We start from the raw sequence: 20,790 nt of genomic DNA, 5'->3' as shown, positions 1-20,790 counted from the left end.
GTCACATAATCTGTCACATGATCTCAGTATATATACACCTGTTCTGAAAGGCCCCAGAGTCTGCAACACCACTAAGCAAGGGGCACCACCAAGCAAGCGGCACTATGAAGACCAAGGAGCGCTCAAAAGAGGACAGGGACAAAGTTGTGGACAATTACAGATCAGGGTTGGGTTATGAAAATATCCGATTCTTTGAACATCCCACGGAGCACCATTAAAACCTGTTATGGCTGCAGGGGGCGTATTGGAAAAACTGGAAAATATGTGCCAATTTTCAAACGGCCTCTAAATCAATTTTTGCTCTTACAATATGCATATTAATATTAATATTGGATAGAAAACAATCTCTAGTTTCTAAAACCGTTCWAATTTTTTCTCTGAGTGGTACAGAAGTCATTTGGCAGCACTTTCCCTGACCAAGAAGTAGAATGTCAGAAATCTATGCTCGCTTCAACGTTATGCCTATACATGGTCATTATACGTATTCCGTTCTCTGACTTTTTTAACGTTGGACAAATCCGTGCCAGTCGACCAGTGCCAATGCTAAGTGAGAAGGGAAAGTTGCCATCCTGACTCAAAACAACGACTCATCTGGACAAAGGACACCCTGATCAACATTCTGATGAAAGATCAGCCAAAGTAAGACCCAATTTATAATGTTATTTCATATATCTGTCGTGCATGTCAACTGGTCGTGCGCGCCCAAGTGTGTCTGGCTATTGTGGCTATGCTAACATAGCGCTACATTTTGTTTTCGCTGTAAAACATTTAATAAATCGGAAATATTGTCTGGAATCACAAGAATCCTGTCTTTCAATTGCTCCACATATGTATTTCTCAGATAGTTTTATGATGAGTAATTAGTTATTTGACGTGGTGTCTGTAAATGTTATGGCTGCTTTCGGTGCAATTTGATTGTAGCTGAAATGTCATTTATGATTTATACCATAAATATGCACATTTTTCAAAAAAAACATATGCTATACAATAAATATGTTATCAGACTGTCATCTTATGAAGTTGTTTCTTGGTTAGTGGCTATATATATCTTTATTTGGTCGAATTAGTGATAGCTAGTGACGGAGTAAAAAACTGATGGAGTTAGAAAAGTGCTCTCTTTTGCTGACGTGGTTAGCTAATAGATTTACATATTTTGTCTTCCCTGTAAAACATTTTAAAAATCGGACATGTTGGCTTGATTCACAAGATGTCTACCTTCATAGCTGTATTGGACTTGTCAATGTGTGAAAGTTAAATATTTTAACAAACTAGATTTTGAATTTCGCGCCTGTCACTTGAGCTGGATGTTGTCATAAGTGTACCTTTGTCGGATTGCAGCCCAAACAAGTTTTAAATCATATTTAAAAAATTAAAGAATATGGCACCACAACAAACCTGCCAAGAGAGGGCCGCCCACCAAAACTCACAGACCAGGCAGGTCGGCATTAATCAGATAGGCAACAAAGAGACCAAAGATAACCCTGAAGGAGCTGCAAACGCCAAAGCAGAGATGGAGCATCTGTCCATAGGACCACTTTAAACCATACACGCCACAGAGCTGGGTATTATGGAAGAGTGGCCAGAAAAAAGACATGCTTAAAGAAAAAAATAAGCAAACACACTTGGTGTTCACCAAAAGGCATGTGGGAGACTCCCCAAACAAATGGAAGAAGGTACTCTGGTTAGATGAGACTAATATTGAGCTTTTTGCCATCAAGGAAAATGCTATATCTGGCGCAAACACAACACCTCTCATCACCCCGAGAACACCATCCCCACAGTGAAGCATGGTGGTGGTAGCATCATGCTGTGGGTATGTTTTTCATCGACAGGGACTGGAAACTGGTCAGAATTGAAGGAATGATCGATGGCGCTAAATACAGGGAAATTCTTGAGGGAAACCTGTTTCAGTCTTCAAGAGATTTGAGACTAGGACAGAGGTTCACCTTCACAGGGACAATGACCCTAAGCATACTGCTAAAGCAACACTCAAGTGGTTTAAGGGGAAACATTTAAATGCTTGGAATGGCCTAGTCAAAGCCCAGACCTCAATCCAATTAAGAATCTTGGTATGCCTTAAAGATTGCTGTACACCAGCGGAACCCGTCCAACTTGAAGGAGCTGGAGCAGTTTTGCCTTGAAGAATGGGCAAAAATCCCAGTGGCTAGATGTGCCAAGCTTATAAAGACATACCCCAAGAGACTTGCATCTGTAATTGCTGCAAAAGGTGGCTCTACAAAGTATTGATTTTGGGGGGGTGAATGGTTATGCACGCTCAAGTTTTCAGTTTGTCTTATTTCTTTTTGATTCACAATAAAACATATTTTGCATCTTCAAATTGGTAGGCATGTTGTGTAAATCAAATGATGCAAACCCCCCCAAAATCTATTTTAATTCCAGCTTGTAAGGCAACAAAATAGGAAAAATGCGAAGGGGGGTGAATACTTTCGCAAGCCACTGTACTATGCACTTCATGGTTAGGATCACGTCTTAATGATTGGCAATACTTTGAGAATGAAGTGTCAATATTTCAAAAATGAAGTCTAAATGGAATTTTGTGAATAAAGTGGCAATATTTCAAGAATAAACTCAAAATGTAATTTATTTAGAGAATAAATTCAAAAGAAATGTTTGTGAATAAGTTGCAATATTCTACTTCTGCTTAATCAACACAGTGCCGGATCACAGTGTCGGGTCAAAATGACCCAGGGACAGCCGTGTCAGGTTGGGTCAGAATGACCCGAGGACAGCGGGAGGGTTAATTGCGTGTCTCCCTGGCTTCTTGTTGCTGTGTTCGCCACTGTTGATATTCCTGAGTTAGATGACCTGGTGAAACTATACTTTAGGATTGGCTTTAGTAACAAGGAAATCCTTGATCTTTTAGCACATAACTATACTGTTATAAGTATTAGGACCAGGAAGAGGTTGTGCCATAGATTATTTTCAGAAGGAGGAACCGTGGTTAGGCCTTCATAGGTAGAGATGTGCGGGTTGTGTGTGTATGCAGGTGTGTGTGTGTGAGGTAAAAAGTAGTGGCGAAACAAACAAATGGCCATCAGCCTACTCAAGGACCTCCCTTGTAAGCGCAAAGCAGCTACTCTGAGGCGCTGTTCGAATATATTAATGCATGGATTCTCCCTTTTTTGAAATAATAAATTATTCTAAATATAGGCCTATTAGATATGATAGGCTATATAGCCTATGTCAACACCTTGCATAGTATATTTTAGATAGGGGCGCAACTTTGGTTTTAGAAGTGGGGGGGACAAAAGTATTATTATTATTTTTATTTTATCCAGTCGGATAAACACTCCAAACAGCCTACCAGACCGCTCAAAGGCGTCCACATGGTCCTAAAGCACAATGTTGCCTCGTTTTGTATCACATTACAATGCTAAAACTGGGGGAGACAAAAATGCAACTTCAGAATGTGGGGGAGATTTTAGAGAGTAACACCTATGCCAGCAGACTATATGTCGAAACGAAAGGTTAGATTACAAATGTGTGCGTTATGGCATGGTGTTTTATGTAGGCTACAATTCCAATACAGTATCCTCATAGGCCTATGCTTATTATCTTGTGAATGTAAGTCACAGATTGCATGGAGAAGGATTGTCGGGCTCAAGAGCTGCCCCCAAACCCCTGACATGGACCTTGCATAGCCACGGGGCAGGTGGCAGGGTTTTGGGTAAAGCCCCGTTGGAGACAGTATTTTTTAACAGCCAACAGGTCTAGCCACTAGTCTCTATCTATAAGGTGAACAAGTGGTAGCCTAAATTAGCGGTATAGCTGAGACAAATAGACTATAAAGGAGATGATGCCCCTTTTTTGGGATAACCTATGCATACTTCATTCTTCCCATCCTTGAAGACATCACAGATAGATGGACAGTGAATGGAGATATTACTGTAGGCTACCAATCAAGTCATGTCAGRCAGATAAGTGATTATTTATTCATAGCCTAGGGGGAGACCGGGGATGGTTGTAACACTTTTCACCTTTTCGTCGGTTTATTGGAATTCGTTTATGGTAGTGTATTCAATACTTGATACAAACAACTTACATCTGTCCTTTACAAATTGGTGTGGTTATTACTGTATATATGTTAATCAAACTGCAAATGCATGGTGCGGTRTTAAATACAAGGAGTGAAGTGTTACAATTTACCCCATGGTGTGGGTTAGTTGTAATAGCGCTTGGGGGGAGTTGTAACAGAATGAAAAGTGCATGAATCATGACATGCAACTAATTATTGTACACATTTATTGAAATCATGAGAGCAACATTGCCATGTTCAACTTTTCGTTTGGCAGAAAAATAATAAATATAAATAATAAAATGTTTATTATTTTACGCTCCACTAAACGATCTTTCTCAACCAAACAACAACTAGGCTAAACGAAACACCTGAATGTTTGTTGTGTGTGTGTGTGTGTGTGTGTGTGTGTGTGTGTGTGTGTGTGTGACAATGTTGGACATGTTCACTTAATCAGAGTCACAGTTGTGACAGTGGTATGGCTGTCCTGGGGTACAGGCTTGGTGGGTCCATAGTTTGCATCCCCAGTACTGCACCCAGACCTCCTTGGACTTGGAATTGTTAAAGTGCTCAGTGCACACAATGCAGAAGTTTTCCTCATTGGAGGAATCTGAATCTTCCGGTTCAATGTACTTTGTTTTGGCTTTTTTCTTAGGCAGGACAGTTTTTGTTGTTGTTCAGTATGGTTTGTCTTGGCTTGCTTCTTTACATCTGTTTTTTTAGGCACCACAATTTTTATTTTTGCCTCCTGAGTGATTTACGCTCTTCAGTATGCTCTTCAGTGGTTACAGTGGCCTGAGTGGTGGCTGAAGAGATGACCTGGGAGGCAGCTGGCAAGGCCAGTGTGTCAGCTGGAGCAGGACAATCAGTGACAAGTGAGGGTGCAAAGTCACATTCCTGAAATATATCAGGGTTGTATGGCCAAATGACGGTGCACCTGAACCCAGCCTGTGCATTGGTGGGTGTCGTGGCTCCTGGAAGGTTTTGACAAGGCCTGGAATGTCATATATGGTCATGGTCTTTCTGGGATTCATCTTCTTCCAGGCATCACTGGCAGAGTTCACCATTTTCTTCGATGGCCAGTGCACACTCCTGTCCAGGGGCTAGAACTTGTGTGAACAGTGTGGGGGGAAAGAAAGCAAGAGTATGCCAAAGCGCCTACAGAAATCAATGGCCCTAATAGACAGGTGTGAGCTGTGGTTGTCAAGGAGAAGGATCACCTTTCCAGGCTGACCTTGGAATGTTTGGCGAAGTGTTCAAGGAAAATGAGGAAGTCATCCACCTGCATTCAGCCAGATCTATTTCCACTTACAAAATGGGTTCATCCCGTACAAAGTGGTCGTAGTATCTTTTGCGTGGGAAAACAAAAGTTGTGTGGATTGTGTTTCCTTTTGCGTTTATAGCACATGCCGTTGACACTAGTGTACCCTTTTCTTTTGAGGTGATTGCTCCAACCTGTTTGGTGCCACATTTCACGACCATCAGGTGTTTGTACTGTGGTTATTCCTGTCTCGTCAACATTCCATAAGTCATTGCCATCAAAGCTGTCTTTATTTATCACCTCTCCTAGTTTGCTGAAAAACTCTGCCACATTTGTTCTGTTGAAACTTGTGGCCCACGACAGACTAGTTGCTTCAGCACTTCTAATGGAGAGAGTAGGGTGTTGCTTTGGGTAGGACGAGAACCAGTCTGCTCCTGCCAGAGAGGTCTCATCCCATGACTGAGGATGCTAGCAACCATATTGTACAGCGAGTTGGTAGGCAAATGTCCTGACATGTAACAATAGAATAAAATATGTTCAATAGTTCTCCCAATTAATCATTTACATTAGTACCCCCTCCCTTGACCTAAATTGTCACCAACATTAACTGATAACTTTTCCCTGACTTACTCCTCACTAATTCCCTTCAAGTGCTTACCTCACAGGGACACAATCCACAATATAAATGTGACTCGTTCCAGGAAACTAGACGTAGGTTGCGCGTCACTACTTCACAGGAGAAGCATTTGAATGTAAACTTGTTTTTTAAAATCTAAATGTGTTTTGTGGCAGAAATGCTTTCTGGAACACATGAACTTTCATGTGCCTTAATAACAAACTTGAATGCCATCTGTAAATACGAATAAAATTGTTAGATTACGAGCCTAGTTGGTTTAGCCACGGAAAAAGTGAGGAACCTTCCGGCTAGCCATCATTGGCTGAGAGAATGGATGGGCTGGACATGCCGAGAGATGAGTTCGGATGGGTCTGCTATGCAGCACACTTTGAAAGATATCACATAGTAGAACTGCAAAAGTGTTGCTCTCCACTTTCTGGAGGACAGAGTTTTGAAATCAGTGGAATGCCCAGTGGAATTAGAGAATGATAGCTAAGTAGATGGAGAAAATTCTAGCGTTGGATTGCAAATATGCTGAGGGAGTCGGAAAAAGAACACACAGAAGGCTGCTGTATAAAACACCTGTCTCCGGATTACATCTTAAGCTAAGGGCAACCATGGAAACCATGGCAACCGTGACAGAGAGGGAGAAGCATCCATCCATGTATATGGGTAAGATAGTCTAGCTAGCTACATTTTCAGATATTATACGTTTCCAATTTTGTCAGAAAGTTGTTTTCATTTCAAGTGCAAGCGTACTGTTAGCTAACTAGCATGCTATGTATGATCTGTGTTAGTAATATTATTTGTATCTCAGAGCAATTTGCATAGCTATTGCGTAATGTTAGCTAGCTAGCTAACATTGAACCTGGTTGGTTAACTACCTGCGAATTCATGCAGGGTGGTAACGTTATGAGTGAGATTATGGTTCATTGTTTAGCTAGCTACATGTCTAAACAAAAGTCTCCACTATGCAAGTAACCATTTCACTACACCTTCTGTATCCTGTGCATGTGACAAATAAACGTTGATTTTATTTGATATAGTATGTGTCTTGTTTTGCACACTTTGTACAAAATAATAAAATGCAGTACTACAGGATATTTCTTAATGTAGCTCTTTATTAGCTAGCTATAACTGGCATGTTAACGTATCGCCAACCAGGATCAAAACTGACCATGACCTAACCATTTGGGTGGTCTTAACCAATCATAGCACAGTATGATATGGCGGTAAAATGCATCCAATTATAATTCAGTATGTTTACACATATGAATATTACAGTATGTTTTTACCAGAGACGGTAATATGACGAACATGACCTGCACCAAAGTCAAATTAGGATATAACATTAGGCCAATGTGTCCAAGTCCTAAAATCATCTGGTAGAATGCCTTGCTTTTATTTTGTCAGACTTACCGTAAGTTATTTTCTGTAATTGGCTCGCCATTAACTTGTAAATAATGATCTTGTTGTGAGTTTATTTTCCTGTAATAATGACAACAAATTAGATAAAGTGAAGACGTTGTCAGCTATATGATTTGGTCATTATTTGAACTGGCTAGCCAGCTAACTTAACATTAGCTAGCTAGCTAACAAGCTAGAAATGAACCAAAACATTGTGTATAAAGTTGCATGGTTTGCTAGATTGACATATATTGAATTCATTTTTAAACGGGTGGGTTTATTGGTGTTAAAATACACTACTGATGTCATGCAGCCTGTAGTCATGACGACAACGACAAGTTTGATGTCGGATGACAATAGACTGACGATAGACGTAGTATAAACCAGCCTTTAGTCTTGAAATCTTTGGTTGTTTACTACATGGCCTCACATGCGAATCCTTAAAGAGATGGGTGGGGCTAAGACTTAAGAGGGTGTGAACGATGCTGAATGGCTGTAGACAAAGAAGAGCTCTCCAGTAGGTTTACCAAAACATTCAAGGAACATTTTCTCAAAAGTTGGTTACAAGTTTATCAACTTTCAAGCCAGAGACTAAGAGCTACAAAATGGTATATCATGCACTACTTAAAAAAAAAAAAAACTTTATTTAACTAGGCAAGTCAGTTAAGAACAAATTCTTATTTTCAATGACGGTCTAGGAACAGTGTGTTAACTGTCTTGTTCAGGGGCAGAACGACATATTTTTACCTTATCAGCTCGGTTACTAGTCCAACACTCTAACCACTAGGCTACCTGCCGCCCGCTCAACTACAGTTGAGGAACACCGGGAAAGTAATTCTGCATTGAAAGTTGATAAACTTGTAACTCACTTTTGAGAAAATGTTCCTTGAATGTTTTGGTAAACCTACTGGAGAGTAGTAGTACCGAAACACCCATTCAGCATCGTTCACACCCTCTTATGCTTTAGCCCCACCCATCTCTTTAAGGGTTGATTCGAGCATTCCGTACTAACAACAGCACTCAAGGACCCAAGCTAACTTGCTAGCTACTTCCAGACACAAATGAGAGAACAGCTCACTGAACATTACTCGCCCTAGCAGAACTGTTATGTTATCCAGAACGTTGGTGACTGCAACTGTGCTGTGAGATTGTCCGTTCATYAATTCAGAGTGTTTCACTCTCGGAGCATTCAGAGCGCACATTGAATGCTCTGGCTGATGAGTAGGGTTGATCTGAACATTCTGACCTCACAACAGCAGTCTAACCCAAGCTAACTGGCTAACATTGGCTAACTGCTAGCTACTTCCAGACACAAATGAGAGAACACCCCACTCTGACCATTTGTACTCGCAATAGCAGAGCTGTTTTCATGTTATCCAGAGCGTTGGTGACTGTAACTGTGCTACTGGCAACAATTTAACTATGCTATGTTGCTGACGTTTACTGACACCGGCCATATTCAACGGGTGTTGTGCGTTCTTAAATTAATCAGTTATTCTGTGCCCTGGCACACTCAGATGAGAGTGCTCTGAAATAAGACATGTAGCTAGTTTACTAGGTAAATAATGAACCGTAATGAACCATAATCCCAACAAAAGACATTACTACCCTGCATGAATCTGCAGGTAACTAATCAACCAGGTTCAATGTTAGCTAGCTAACATTAGGCAATAATTAGCCAAACAAATGGCTCTGAGATACGCATAATAAGATCATACACGTAACGTTAGCTTGCGAGCCAGCAGCTAACGTTAGATAGCTAGCAAACAGTACACTTTAACTTGAAATGAAAATACTTTATGTCAAAATGTGAAATGTTTAATATCTGAAAATGTTGCTAGCTAGACTATCTTACCCGTGGTCTGAAATTGGAGTAGATAGTCAGAGTGACTTTACCAGCTAGTACATCTATCAACAGTTGTTTGCTGTGACATTCTATTTAAATGGATACTTGTTAACACATGTAGCTAGCTAGCTAGGTAACTAATGAACCATAATCCCAAGTCATGAKGTTACTACCCTGCATGAATCTGCAGGTAGCTAACCAACCAGGTTCAATGTTAGCTAGCTAACATTAGGCTATAACTAGCCAAGCAAATGGCTCTGAGATATGAATAATACGATCATACACATAACTTTAGCTAGCTAGCAAACAGTACTCTTTAACTTTAAATGAAACCACTTTCTGTCAAAATTAGAAATGTGTAATATCTGAAAATCTTACCCGTATACATCATGGATGGACGCGTCTCCTATCGGATGACATGGTTGCCCTTAGTTTGAAGATGTAATCTCCTTAGCTATCATACTCGAATTCCACTGATTTCAAAACTCAGTCCTCTAGAAAGTGGATAGCAACACTAACGCAGTTTTACTATACGATAAAAAAAATTAAAAGCCGCTTTAGACAGGATTACCTAGACATGCTGACTAGCTCAAATAGACAGAAGTGTGCTATATGGAAGACCAAATCCAAACTCATCGCTCGGCATGTCCAGCCCACTCATTAGCTCAGCCAATCATTGCTAGCGGGAAGGTTGCTGACTTTTTCTGTGGCTAAACCAACTAGGCTCATAATTTAACAATTTTATTTGTATAAACAGATGGCATAGAAGTTTGCTATTAAGGCACATGAAAGTTCACATGTTCGAGAAAGCATTTCTGCCAAAAAACGCAGTTTGAGTTTACGTTCAAATGGCTCTCCTCTGAAGTAGTAACCCACGACATACGCCTAGTTTTCTGAAACGGGTCACATTTTTGCTCCCGTTCAACCATGAAGGCCCTGTTTCTACTATGGTAGCCTACATGAGGAAGCTCTCTCGATCCCTTCTCTATTAGCTTCTTTCTCTCTTTGCAGAATCTGTACAGCGTCACATGACATATGCCATACTACTTTACTACCAATCTGATTGACTTCCCCTGCTCTGCTATATAATTTGATGCTCTTTTTAAAGTGTGGAGAATACTCCCCTGTCTTTCTTTTCCATGATCTAGTCATGCTGAAAGTAAAATAAAACATGTACCAAAAACATTACGTTTTTCTCTGGGTTAGTTGTAACATTTTCTCACAAGTTGTTCCAACTAACCCTGACCTTTACAGCCATTAGCGAGCTTCCATTTAAGCTAGATTTTAAAACTTTAACATTGCTAACTTGCATCAAATATGTCTACAAAGACTGGTTATAAACATGATATAAGTTTGGTGAATGGAACTACAAGCAGTTGATGCCATCACTAAAACTAGTTTGGTCAAAATATTGACTTTCTTACCTCAAAATCGTATTTATGTCAATAGAATCTGCAGAGTTTATCACAGGGAATTTTTTTGTCACATGACGGTTCAGGACTAAACTGAGTATGGGCACAGTGTTACAACTATCCCGTGTTACAACAATCCCGATCACCCCTACACAGGTAATTGAGAATAACATTGTAGTGAATTCGAAGGGCACAATGAGAGGGACTGATGCACGCAACTCCATGTCTCTTTGCAGTCTGACAACACACCATGGAAGTTATAATGGTATTGCTTTGGGGATACCATGTGTGTGTGTTACGCCTGTTTGAAAGAGTGTGTTTTTTACTTTATTAATCACATTTTGACTCTAATCTCGAAATATTGCCACTTTATTCTCGAAATATTGCCACTTTGTTTTCAAAATATTGGCTTTTTTTCAAAAGTACTATCTTGCAAAAATGTTTAATCCAAGTCCCAATACTCTTCTGTACATTTCTACAAGCATTGGAAATATAAAACAATCACATATGAAAGTGTAGAGACCCAGTTTCTTCTAGTCAGTTATATTCTTCCCTTTTGTTCCTCTATGTCAGAGTGAGGGTCTGAGGCAGTCGTTTATTGTTACATGAAGATGCCCCATGAAGGACCAAGAAGGACAACTCAAGCAACGACCAAAAGAGGCTACATTGAGATTAATTGGGCACAGGTCTTTGTTGGGCTTCCCTCACATTAAAGATAAGCTTGCTGTTCCATGTACATGGACTTTGCACACAGATATGCACTCGCGCACACATATAAATGCACAAACACATATACACACATACTAGTGCTGAGCAATTAGGGCTTTTTGACGTTAGTTCGGTTCGGTTATTTTAGATTTCGGTTTCAATAAAATAAAAGTAACATGAAATGTATTATGACATAATGACATTAAAATGATTGTCGAGCTTTTTAATGGCAATTCCAAAGCCAAAAATAATGAACATTCAATTGCTAAAAACATTGAAAAGATTCCATTGTCTCTGTCAGGTCCAAAAGTGTAGACAACAATAGAAAAATTGTAAATTAATATGAAATAATACAATATTTAAGTTGTGTACATTACTTCGTTTTGATTTGATCACTTTATTATTATTAATTCATCAACTAATTTCTGTTCAGGCATTAGCAGCCAGCCAGCCAGCCAGCCAGACAATTAACATTATCTCTGTGCTCCACATACTGTACTATTTTTGAGTCATCCTATTTAGCTAGGCTAGTGGCTAGCTGGTAGCTGCCTAAGTATGCTGCAGAATAGTCTGACAAAGTAATGGTACTAGTTCTTCAAAGCACACAAGGCATACTTTCAAGACTGCTAATTACCAACTAAGACAACTATCAATCGGGTTTAGCTAACTCATGAAATGTTTCTATCCCTCTTGTCCCTTGTGTTGTGTACATTCCTCTCTCACACAGTCTGTGTGTAGGCAATCCATCTATGTCCAAGCGGGAAGAACAGGCCCAATGGATTATGGTCATTGTGTCACGTTCCTGACCTGTTTTCTGTTAGTTTTGTATGTGTTAGTTGGTCAGGACGTGAGTTTGGGTGGGCAGTCTATGTTTTGTGTTTCTATGTTGGTTTAATGGGTTCCTGATATGGTTCTCAATTAGAGGCAGGTGGTTTTCATCTCCTCTGATTGAGAATCATATTAAGGTAGGTGGTGTCACATTGTTTGTTTGTGGGTGGTTGTCTCCTGTGTCAGTGTCTGTGTATGTTACGCCACACGGGACTGTTTCGGTTTTGTTTGTTRGTTCGTTTTATGTAGTCATTTTTCCTGTTCGTGCGTTCTTCGTGTTTCATGTAAGTTCTTACGTTCAGGTCAGTCTACGTTGTTGTTTTGTTTCTATTCAAGTGTTCGTCGTGTTTTCGGTTTTGTTTAAATAAATATCATGTCTTATCACGACGCTGCGTTTTGGTTCAATCCCTGCTCCTCCTCTTCATCCTCATTCATCATTCATCTTCGGATGAAGAGGAGGAGGAACACCGTTACACATTGTAGTTAATTACCATGTTTTTGCGCTGAACTGGTTAAATATTTGCCTAGTGAACACTACAACTCCCTCAAGCCCAGCATCCCACATAGWTCTTGACTCAAGTTCTCTTGAGAATGATTTGATTTCTCTCTAAAGAAACAGAGTGTTGAGCTCACACACAAAAAACACTAAATGGAATTCAAGTAATTGGTAAATGAGTTGTCTACCAACTAAAAGAATTACGACATTTCGGTTCATCGCTCAGCACACACAAAGATCTCCTGGCCTTGTATAATGAAATCAATCACATTCAATCAAATGTATTTATAAAGCCCTTTTTACATCAGCCGATGTCACAAAGTGCTGTACAGAAACCCAGCCTAAAACCCCAAACAGCAAGCAATGCAGATGTAGAAGCACGGTGGCTAGGAAAAACTCTCTAGAAAGGCCAGAACCTAGGAAGAAACCTAGAGACGAACTAGGCTCTGAGGGGTGGCCAGTCGTCTTCTGGCTGTGCCGGGTGGAGATTATAACAAAACATGGCCAAGATGTTCATACGTTCATAAATGACCTGCAGGGTCAGATAATAATAATCACAGTGGTTGTAGAGGGTGCAACAGGTCAGCACCTCAGGAGTAAATGTCAGTTGGCTTTTCATAGCCGATCATTCAGAGTTAGAGACAGCAGGTGCGGTAGAGAGAGGGTCCAAAACAGCAGGTCCGGGACAAGTTAGCACGTCCAGTGAACAGGTCAGGGAAATGTGTCACCTACTACAATAGAAGGGATGTATGGGATTCTCTACCTTGAGAACAAAGGGGAGCCAGGCTTTGACAAAGCATGACTTGCTGGAGTCGTTCCATTATAGCTTTTGAAACAGGGGCCTGTCACTCTCCGACAGGTCTTTACTCACTGTTTGTCGGAATCACCTTCTCCATTATCCATCTCTCTCTATCCCTCTTTCCCGCTGTCCCATGCCTTCCCACTGTACGCTAACTTATGGTCTTCTGGGAAAAAGCATCCATTACTGGGCCAATGTAATTAAAGATGGCTGCCAAGGTAAGGTGAAGTCGAAGCATATAGTCAGAGCCTCCAAGACAGAGAGCGATGGAGCTAATGACTAATAACATTGCCATTACAAATATTCAATTTACTAAAGCCCATCATGGCCTTGGGTTATACTTTCCCTATTTTTCTAAACTGAGAAAAGCTGAAGACTAAGCAGGTTAGTCTCTCCATATTTCTCTCAACCGTGTGGTATTTTTATAGTTTCATGAGTATTAACCACATTTCATAACTCTTTAAAAATTCAGGTGTTACATCTCGGTAAGACACAGTTTGCTTGTGGGAGACTGTTGTTTCCTCTCTATTTGGCAATTTAAATTTAAATTGATGTAGCCTCTGAGTTCTCCCGTGCTGCAAAGAGAAAGGTTCAGACTAAGGTGCTGACTGAGGAAAGATATTCTTCAGATAATGCGGTAAAATGTCCACTATACAGTGCATTTAGAAAGTACTCAGACTCCTTGACTTTTTCCACATTTTGTTACGTTACAGCCTTATTATAAAATTGATTTAAGGACATTGATTCAAGGACATTCAGAGACGTGTCCCGAAGCCATTCCTGCATTGTCTTGGCTGTGTGCTTAATGTTGTTGTCCTGTTGGAAGGGGAACCTTGTCACGATCGTGTGGTTGAGAGACGGACCAAAACGCAGCATTTGGAAAATAAGCCATCTTCCTTTATTAACACCACGAAGATGAACACGACACAAAACTCTATACAAACTAACAAAACAACAAAAAACGACCGTGAAGCTACAAACGTTGTGCACATACATACAGGCTACAAACGTTCTACATAGACAATTTCCCACAAATACCTAAAGCCTATGGCTCCCTTAAATATGGCTCCCAATCAGAGACAACTATGACCAGCTGTCTCTGATTGAGAACCAAATCAGGCAGCCATAGACTTTTCTAAACACCTACACTCAACCATAGACTATACTAGACACATACACTAAACCATAGACTATTCTAGACACATCCACTCAACACAAACCCATACACTCTAACAAATCCCCCTAGACACTCCAAACCACCCAAGACAATACAAAAACACAAACCTAACCCCATGTCACACCCTGACCTAACTAAAATAATAAAGAAAACAAAGAATACTAAGGCCAGGGCGTGACAAACCTTCGCCCCAGTCTGAGGTCCTGAGCACTCTGGAGCAGGTTTTCATCATGGATCTCTCTGTACTTTGCTCTGTTCATATTTCCCTCAACCCTGACTAGTCTCCCAATCCCTGCTGCTGAAAAACATCCCCACAGCATTTTTCTGCTACCACCATGCTTCACTGTAGGGATGGTGCCAGGTTTCCTCCAGACGTGATGCTTGGCATTCAGGTCAAAGAGTTCAATTTTGGTTTCATCAGACCAGAGAATCTTGCCTCTCATGGTCTGAGAGTCCTTTAGGTGCCTTTGGGCAAACTCCAAGTGGGTTGTCATGTGCCTTTTACTGAGGAGTGGCTTCCGTCTGTCCACTCTACCATAAAGGCCCTATTGGTGGGGTGCTGCATAGATGGTTGTCCTTCTGGAAGGTTCTCCCATCTCCACAGATAAACTCTGGAGCTCTGTCAGAGTGACCATCAGGTTCTTGGTCACCTCCCTGACCAAGCCCCTTCTCCCCTGATTGCTCAGTTTGGCTGGGTGGCCAGCTCTAGGAAGAGTCTTGGTGGTTCCAAACTTCTTCCATTTAAGAATGATGGAGGCCACTGTGTTCTTGGGGACCTTCAATGCTGCAGAAATATTTTGGTACCTTCCCCAGATCTGTGCCTCGACACAATCCTGTATCGGAGCTCATGGCTTAGTTTTCCTCTGACATGCACTGTTAACTTTTGGACCTTATATAGACAGATGTGTGTCTTTCCAAATCATGTCCAATCAATTGAATTTACCACAAGTGGACTCCAATCAAGTATGATCAATGGAAAAAGGTTGTACCTGAGCTCCATTTCGAGTCTCATAACAAAGTGTCTGAATACTTATGTAAATAAGGTATTTAAAAAATATTTATATACAGTACCAATCAAAAGTTTGGACACACCTATGCATTCAAGGGTTTTTCAAGGGAATGTTCGATGAGCAGGTGTRCACATGGCCATGCAGTGTATATCAGCCTGTGAGACAACTGTGAGCTCTTTTTCATTTGATTAACAATATGGAATGTTTTGAACCTAGAAATCCCTAGTCTCTGTTGACACAGTAAGGAGTGTTGCATCAACTTCTCCATCGGTTACAAGGGCCTTAGTTTTTTAACTGTTCAAATGGTATTTTTAACTGTCTGCTGAGTAAGTCAAAGAAGCATTTCTTATTAATGGATATATTCTTGAAACATTTAAGAGTGTGGTACTAAATCACCAAGCTCTAGCCTGTATAGTCAGAGAATGTGAGAGGCATGAGAACTAGAAAACTATTCTACAATGTCTGACAGGTTGTGCACTGCTGCTGCCATTCTGTGCAATTACAATGATTCTGCAAAGTTCACTGTAGCCAATATACTTCACTGGGCTGGTGATGTATTTGAATGGACAGTCACATTGTCGACTATATCTAAGCAGCTTTGGCTACTTACTAATTATGTTTTCCCTATAAACCTCTGCGTGCCATCTATAGTTATGCATGCCACATGCAAAGAGAAGGACTGTATCAAGTTGACTGACTCATAACATGGGCTTTTGAGGTGTCACAGTGCCCGGGGCGTATTGACAGCACTGCCGTAGGGGTTGAGGCCAGAGCACCAGGTAACTGATGGTTACTGCWGACAGGTATCGACTTCCCTTTTGAAGCTGACCCCTCTGTCTGTGTGTTATCTGTTCCTGTGATTACCATGTATTGACTGTTGACATATGTGACCGATGTAACATGGGATAAAAGAGAGACGAGAGACTCAGAGCTACAAAATAGTATATCATAGACTACAGCTAAGGAACAATGGGAAAGTAATTATGTTTTGAAAATGGATCAACTTTGATGGTTTCGGATTTCTAAACTTTAAAAATGATTAATCATTAGTTATAATAGAGACATGAGGGGTGCCATAGTCTAGGGTCTACACCAGAAGCTAATGGTTATCTATAGGAGGAATGTATATGGTGGGTGCAATTAAGCTTGGAATGTGTTTAGTGCAGGGAAAACGATCACATGTTGGCAGGCAGTGATAAGGGTGGGGAGCCGTGTATTAGTGAGGAAGGGGGCCGAGGTCAGGTCACGTTAAGGGAGAAGGAACAGTTTATTGCCCGCGTCACTTAATTTCCTGCCTCGCAACAGAGATGTAGTGTTTAGAGAGAAGGAGGAGATTCCACCCAAAATTGGGGTATATATACAGCCTACTGAAGAGCGCTTCTTTGTCTACACCCATTCAGCATCGTTCACAACCTCTTAAGCTTTAGCCCCACCCATCTCTTTAAGGGTTGATCCGAGCGTCCAGTACTAACAACAGCAGTCAAGCACCTAAGCTAACTTGCTAGCTACTTCCAGACACAAATGAGAGAACAGCTCACTGAACATTACAACCCTAGCAGAGTTGGTTCGGCTGTTATGTTATCCAGAGCATTGGTGGCTGTAACTGTGGTGTCAGATTGTCAGTTCCTAAATTCAGAGCGTTTCACTCTCGGAGTGTTCGGAGCGCATACTGGACACTCTGGCCGATGAGTAGGGTTGATCCGAATGTTCTGACCTCACAATGGCAGTCAAGCTCCCAAGCTAACTGGCTAACATTAGCTAGCTTGCTAGCTACTTCCAGACACAAATGAGAGAACACCCCACTCTGACCATTTTACTCGCCCTAGCAGAGCTGGTTAGGCTGTTTTCAGGTTATCCAGAGTGTTGGTGACTGTAACGGTGCTGCTGGCAACATTTTAATTTAGCTCTTTTGCCGACATTTACTGACACCGGCCATATTCAGCGGGTGTTGTGCGTTCGTAAATTTGTCAGTTATTCTGCACTCTGGCACACTCAGACTAGAGTGCTTTGAAATCAGAATAGATGGCCAGACTGAATTGACGAACGCACTCAAAATGATTACTTGCATAGTGAAGCCTTTTGTTAAGATATGTAGCTAGCTAGTTAGGTAAACAATGAACCATAATCCCAACTCATGATTCTACTACCCTGCAAGAATCTGCAGGTAGCTAACCAACCAGGTTAAATGTTAGCTTGCTAACATTATGCTATAGCTAGCCAAGCAAATGGCTCTGAGATACGAATAATAAGATCATACATGTAATGTTAGCTATCAAGCCAGCCAGCTAATGTTAGCTAGCTAGGTAGGTAAACAATGAACCATAATCCCAACTCATGACGTTACAACCCTTCATGAATCTGCAGGTAACTAACCAACCCGGTTCAATGTTAGCTAGCTAACATTAGGCTATAGCTATCCAAGCAAATGGCTCTGAGATACAAATAAAAATATCATACACGTAACGTTAGTTAGCGAGCCAGACAGCTAACATTAGCTAGCTAGCTAACAGTACACTAACTTGATATTAAAGTTCTTCCCAATTGTTTACACAGTAAAATTGGAACTTGAAACACAATCACCGAAACCTGAAACTCATGTAACAAATCCCTAAACCAAGTCTGCAAAATTGCAAGCACAATTCCTGCTCAACACTCAGTTTTCAATTCTATATCACATTTTTTGCAAAACACTACACACAGTTCTCTACATTAGGCACAACATTCCAAATTAAAATCTCTTTAGTCCCTTCGGAAAGCAACGCCAATCACAAGGCCAAGCTCTATACACCAATTGGACACCCACTCCTCACAGGTGTAAACAATAGTTGCTGAATTGTTCACTTAGAAATCAGAGCTTTAGCACTATAAATGGCCACAGGTGAGCTCTCCTGTTTTGGAGGAAAATGGAAGTCAATGGTGAAGCAAGAACTAGACCATGTGCTCAACCATGGAGTTAGTATGAGGGAGGCTGGGCAGAGAGTTCAGCCCAAGCTGAGCCGCTACACGGTTGCATCTACCATCTATACATTCAGAAATGAGAACCGGTAAGTTACCTACCATCTACACTATGCTCTTTATGTATTTACAATATACTGTATTATACTGCAGTCTGACATATCAGTAGGGCTATGTTACTCAGTGATTGTTAGCCAATGTTAGTCATGTCATTTCATATTGAAAGAAAATAGATTATTTTAGCTTACTGTAACCAGTCATAGCATATTTGGGGATCTTCTGCAGAACTGAGAGATGGCCAGGCCATGGTGAAGGACACCGGCTGTTCACACCACATCAGAAGACCGCTATTGAGAACATAGTGGTGGCAAACAATACCATTAGACTACGAGAAATCCAGAAACACATAATTGCAGAAAACACTATATTCAAAAACATTCACCAGCTGGGCTTGTCTACATTGGACCGTGTATTACAGCGCAACCGAATCCGGATGAAACAGGTCTACAGGGTGCCATTTGAGCGAAACTGAGAGGGCTAAAGAACAGTGCTATGAATATGTGCAAGTAGGTACTATACTATCATATCAGCACTGTATAGACACAATAAAGTACTGTAATCCAGTGTATTGTGCCTCACCATATCGACTACTCTAGGTCTGTCTCATATTGTCTTGTTTGTTTCAGAGTCATGGAGCTGGATGCCACTGCAATTCAGCACGTTTATATTTACATTGCTGATGCTGGCTTCAACCTAGCCAAAAGAAGGGGACGGAGACAGAACATTATTGGCCATTGTGAATGTCCATGGACAGCGTGGAGGGAATATCACCATGTCCGCAGCCATTAGCCAGCAAGGCGTCCTCCATCCCCATGCCAACCTTGGTCCCTACAACACCGCCCTTCTCATCACATTCCTGGAAACACTACGTGGCATCCTCATTCCAGCCGAGCAGAGGGGTGGACCAGAGCAGCCCAGGTATGTTGTCATCTGGGACAACGTGAGTTTCTACCTGGCTGCTCTGGTCCGCAACTGGTTCATCGACCACCCACAATGTATTGTTTTATACGTCCCACCACATTCCCCATTCCTAAACCCAAATTAATAGTTTTTTTCAGCATGGAGATGGAAGGTGTATGACCACCATCCCCTCGCACGGATGCCTCTTCTCCAGGCAATGGAGGATTGATGTGGGGGCTTTTGGCGGCTGGATCCGTCACTCCAGAAGATTATTTCCCCGCTGTTTAGCCAGGGAGAACATCTCTTGTGATGTAGAATGGGTGCTGTGGCCAGACAAATTAAAATAGTATTTTTTCTTACATTTTACATGTTTTTTTTTCTTTTTGTGCTTAGAGTTTTGAAAGAATGAGCCACTTTCATTTTTTATTGTTGTACAGAAAACCCTTTATCTTACTGAATGTTTTTCTTGGTTTTCTCCTGTTGGGTATGTGAAGTGTTACATACAAAACACAAGTGTTAAAAAATACTGCATTTTGGAAATAAATGACAATGTTTTTGTTACTGTATTGCATTTGTGTGTGTTTATGTATAGTTGAGTAGGTATTACTGTAACATTATTTTACAACCGGCTACAGTGTAATACTGAAAATGCAGAAGGCATAAACCTACTGATGGAATATTCATGGTAGTGTTTTGTGTTGAGCACATCAGTGTGTTGGTTGGTAGACAGATCTATTCATGACGTGTGTGTCATTTTGATGCAAAAAAGCATTTTGGAAAGAACAGTTTTGAATGCAGTGTTTGCTTTTGCTAGAGATTTGTAGAGTTTTGGGCCAAAGATTCAGCAAACGTGTGAAACTGTAAACCACTTTCTGTCAAAATTAGAAAAGTGTTGTCACGTTCTGACCATAGTTCTTTTGTGTTTTCTTTGTTTTAGTGTTGGTCAGGACATGAGCTGAGTGGGCATTCTATGTTGTGTGTCTAGTTTTCACGTTTCTATGTTTGGCCTGATATGGTTCTCAATCAGAGGCAGGTGTTAGTCATTGTCTCTGATTGGGAACCATATTTAGGTAGCCTGTTTTGTGTTGGGTTTTGTGGGTGGTTGTCTTCTGTCTTTGTGTCTATGCACCAGATAGGACTGTTTCGGTTTCACATTTGTTGGTGTATTTTGTAGTGTTCCCGTTTATTGTCTTAATTAAAGTCATGATGAACACTAACCACGCTGCGCTTTGGTCCGATCCCTGCTACACCTCTTCAGACGAAGAGGAGGAAATCTGCC

The 20,790-nt window shown here is 41.0% G+C and overlaps 2 long non-coding RNA genes across 2 annotated transcripts in view; both read left to right on the top strand.

The window, feature by feature from the left end:
- Window positions 1-20,790, top strand: part of LOC139026834 (uncharacterized) — a 405,332-nt gene that overhangs the window by 189,139 nt on the left and 195,403 nt on the right. The gene's annotated exons all lie outside the window — the stretch shown is intronic.
- Window positions 18,508-20,687, top strand: LOC111961097 (uncharacterized). The gene is made up of 3 exons (XR_002876931.2): window positions 18,508-18,640; window positions 19,030-19,117; window positions 19,238-20,687. It is a non-coding gene; the product is annotated as an uncharacterized lncRNA (long non-coding RNA).

This window comes from Salvelinus sp. IW2-2015, linkage group LG4q.1:29, assembly GCF_002910315.2.
Source record: "Salvelinus sp. IW2-2015 linkage group LG4q.1:29, ASM291031v2, whole genome shotgun sequence".
Taxonomy (NCBI): Eukaryota; Metazoa; Chordata; class Actinopteri; order Salmoniformes; family Salmonidae; genus Salvelinus; species Salvelinus sp. IW2-2015.
This window is presented reverse-complemented; position numbering and strand designations above follow the sequence as displayed.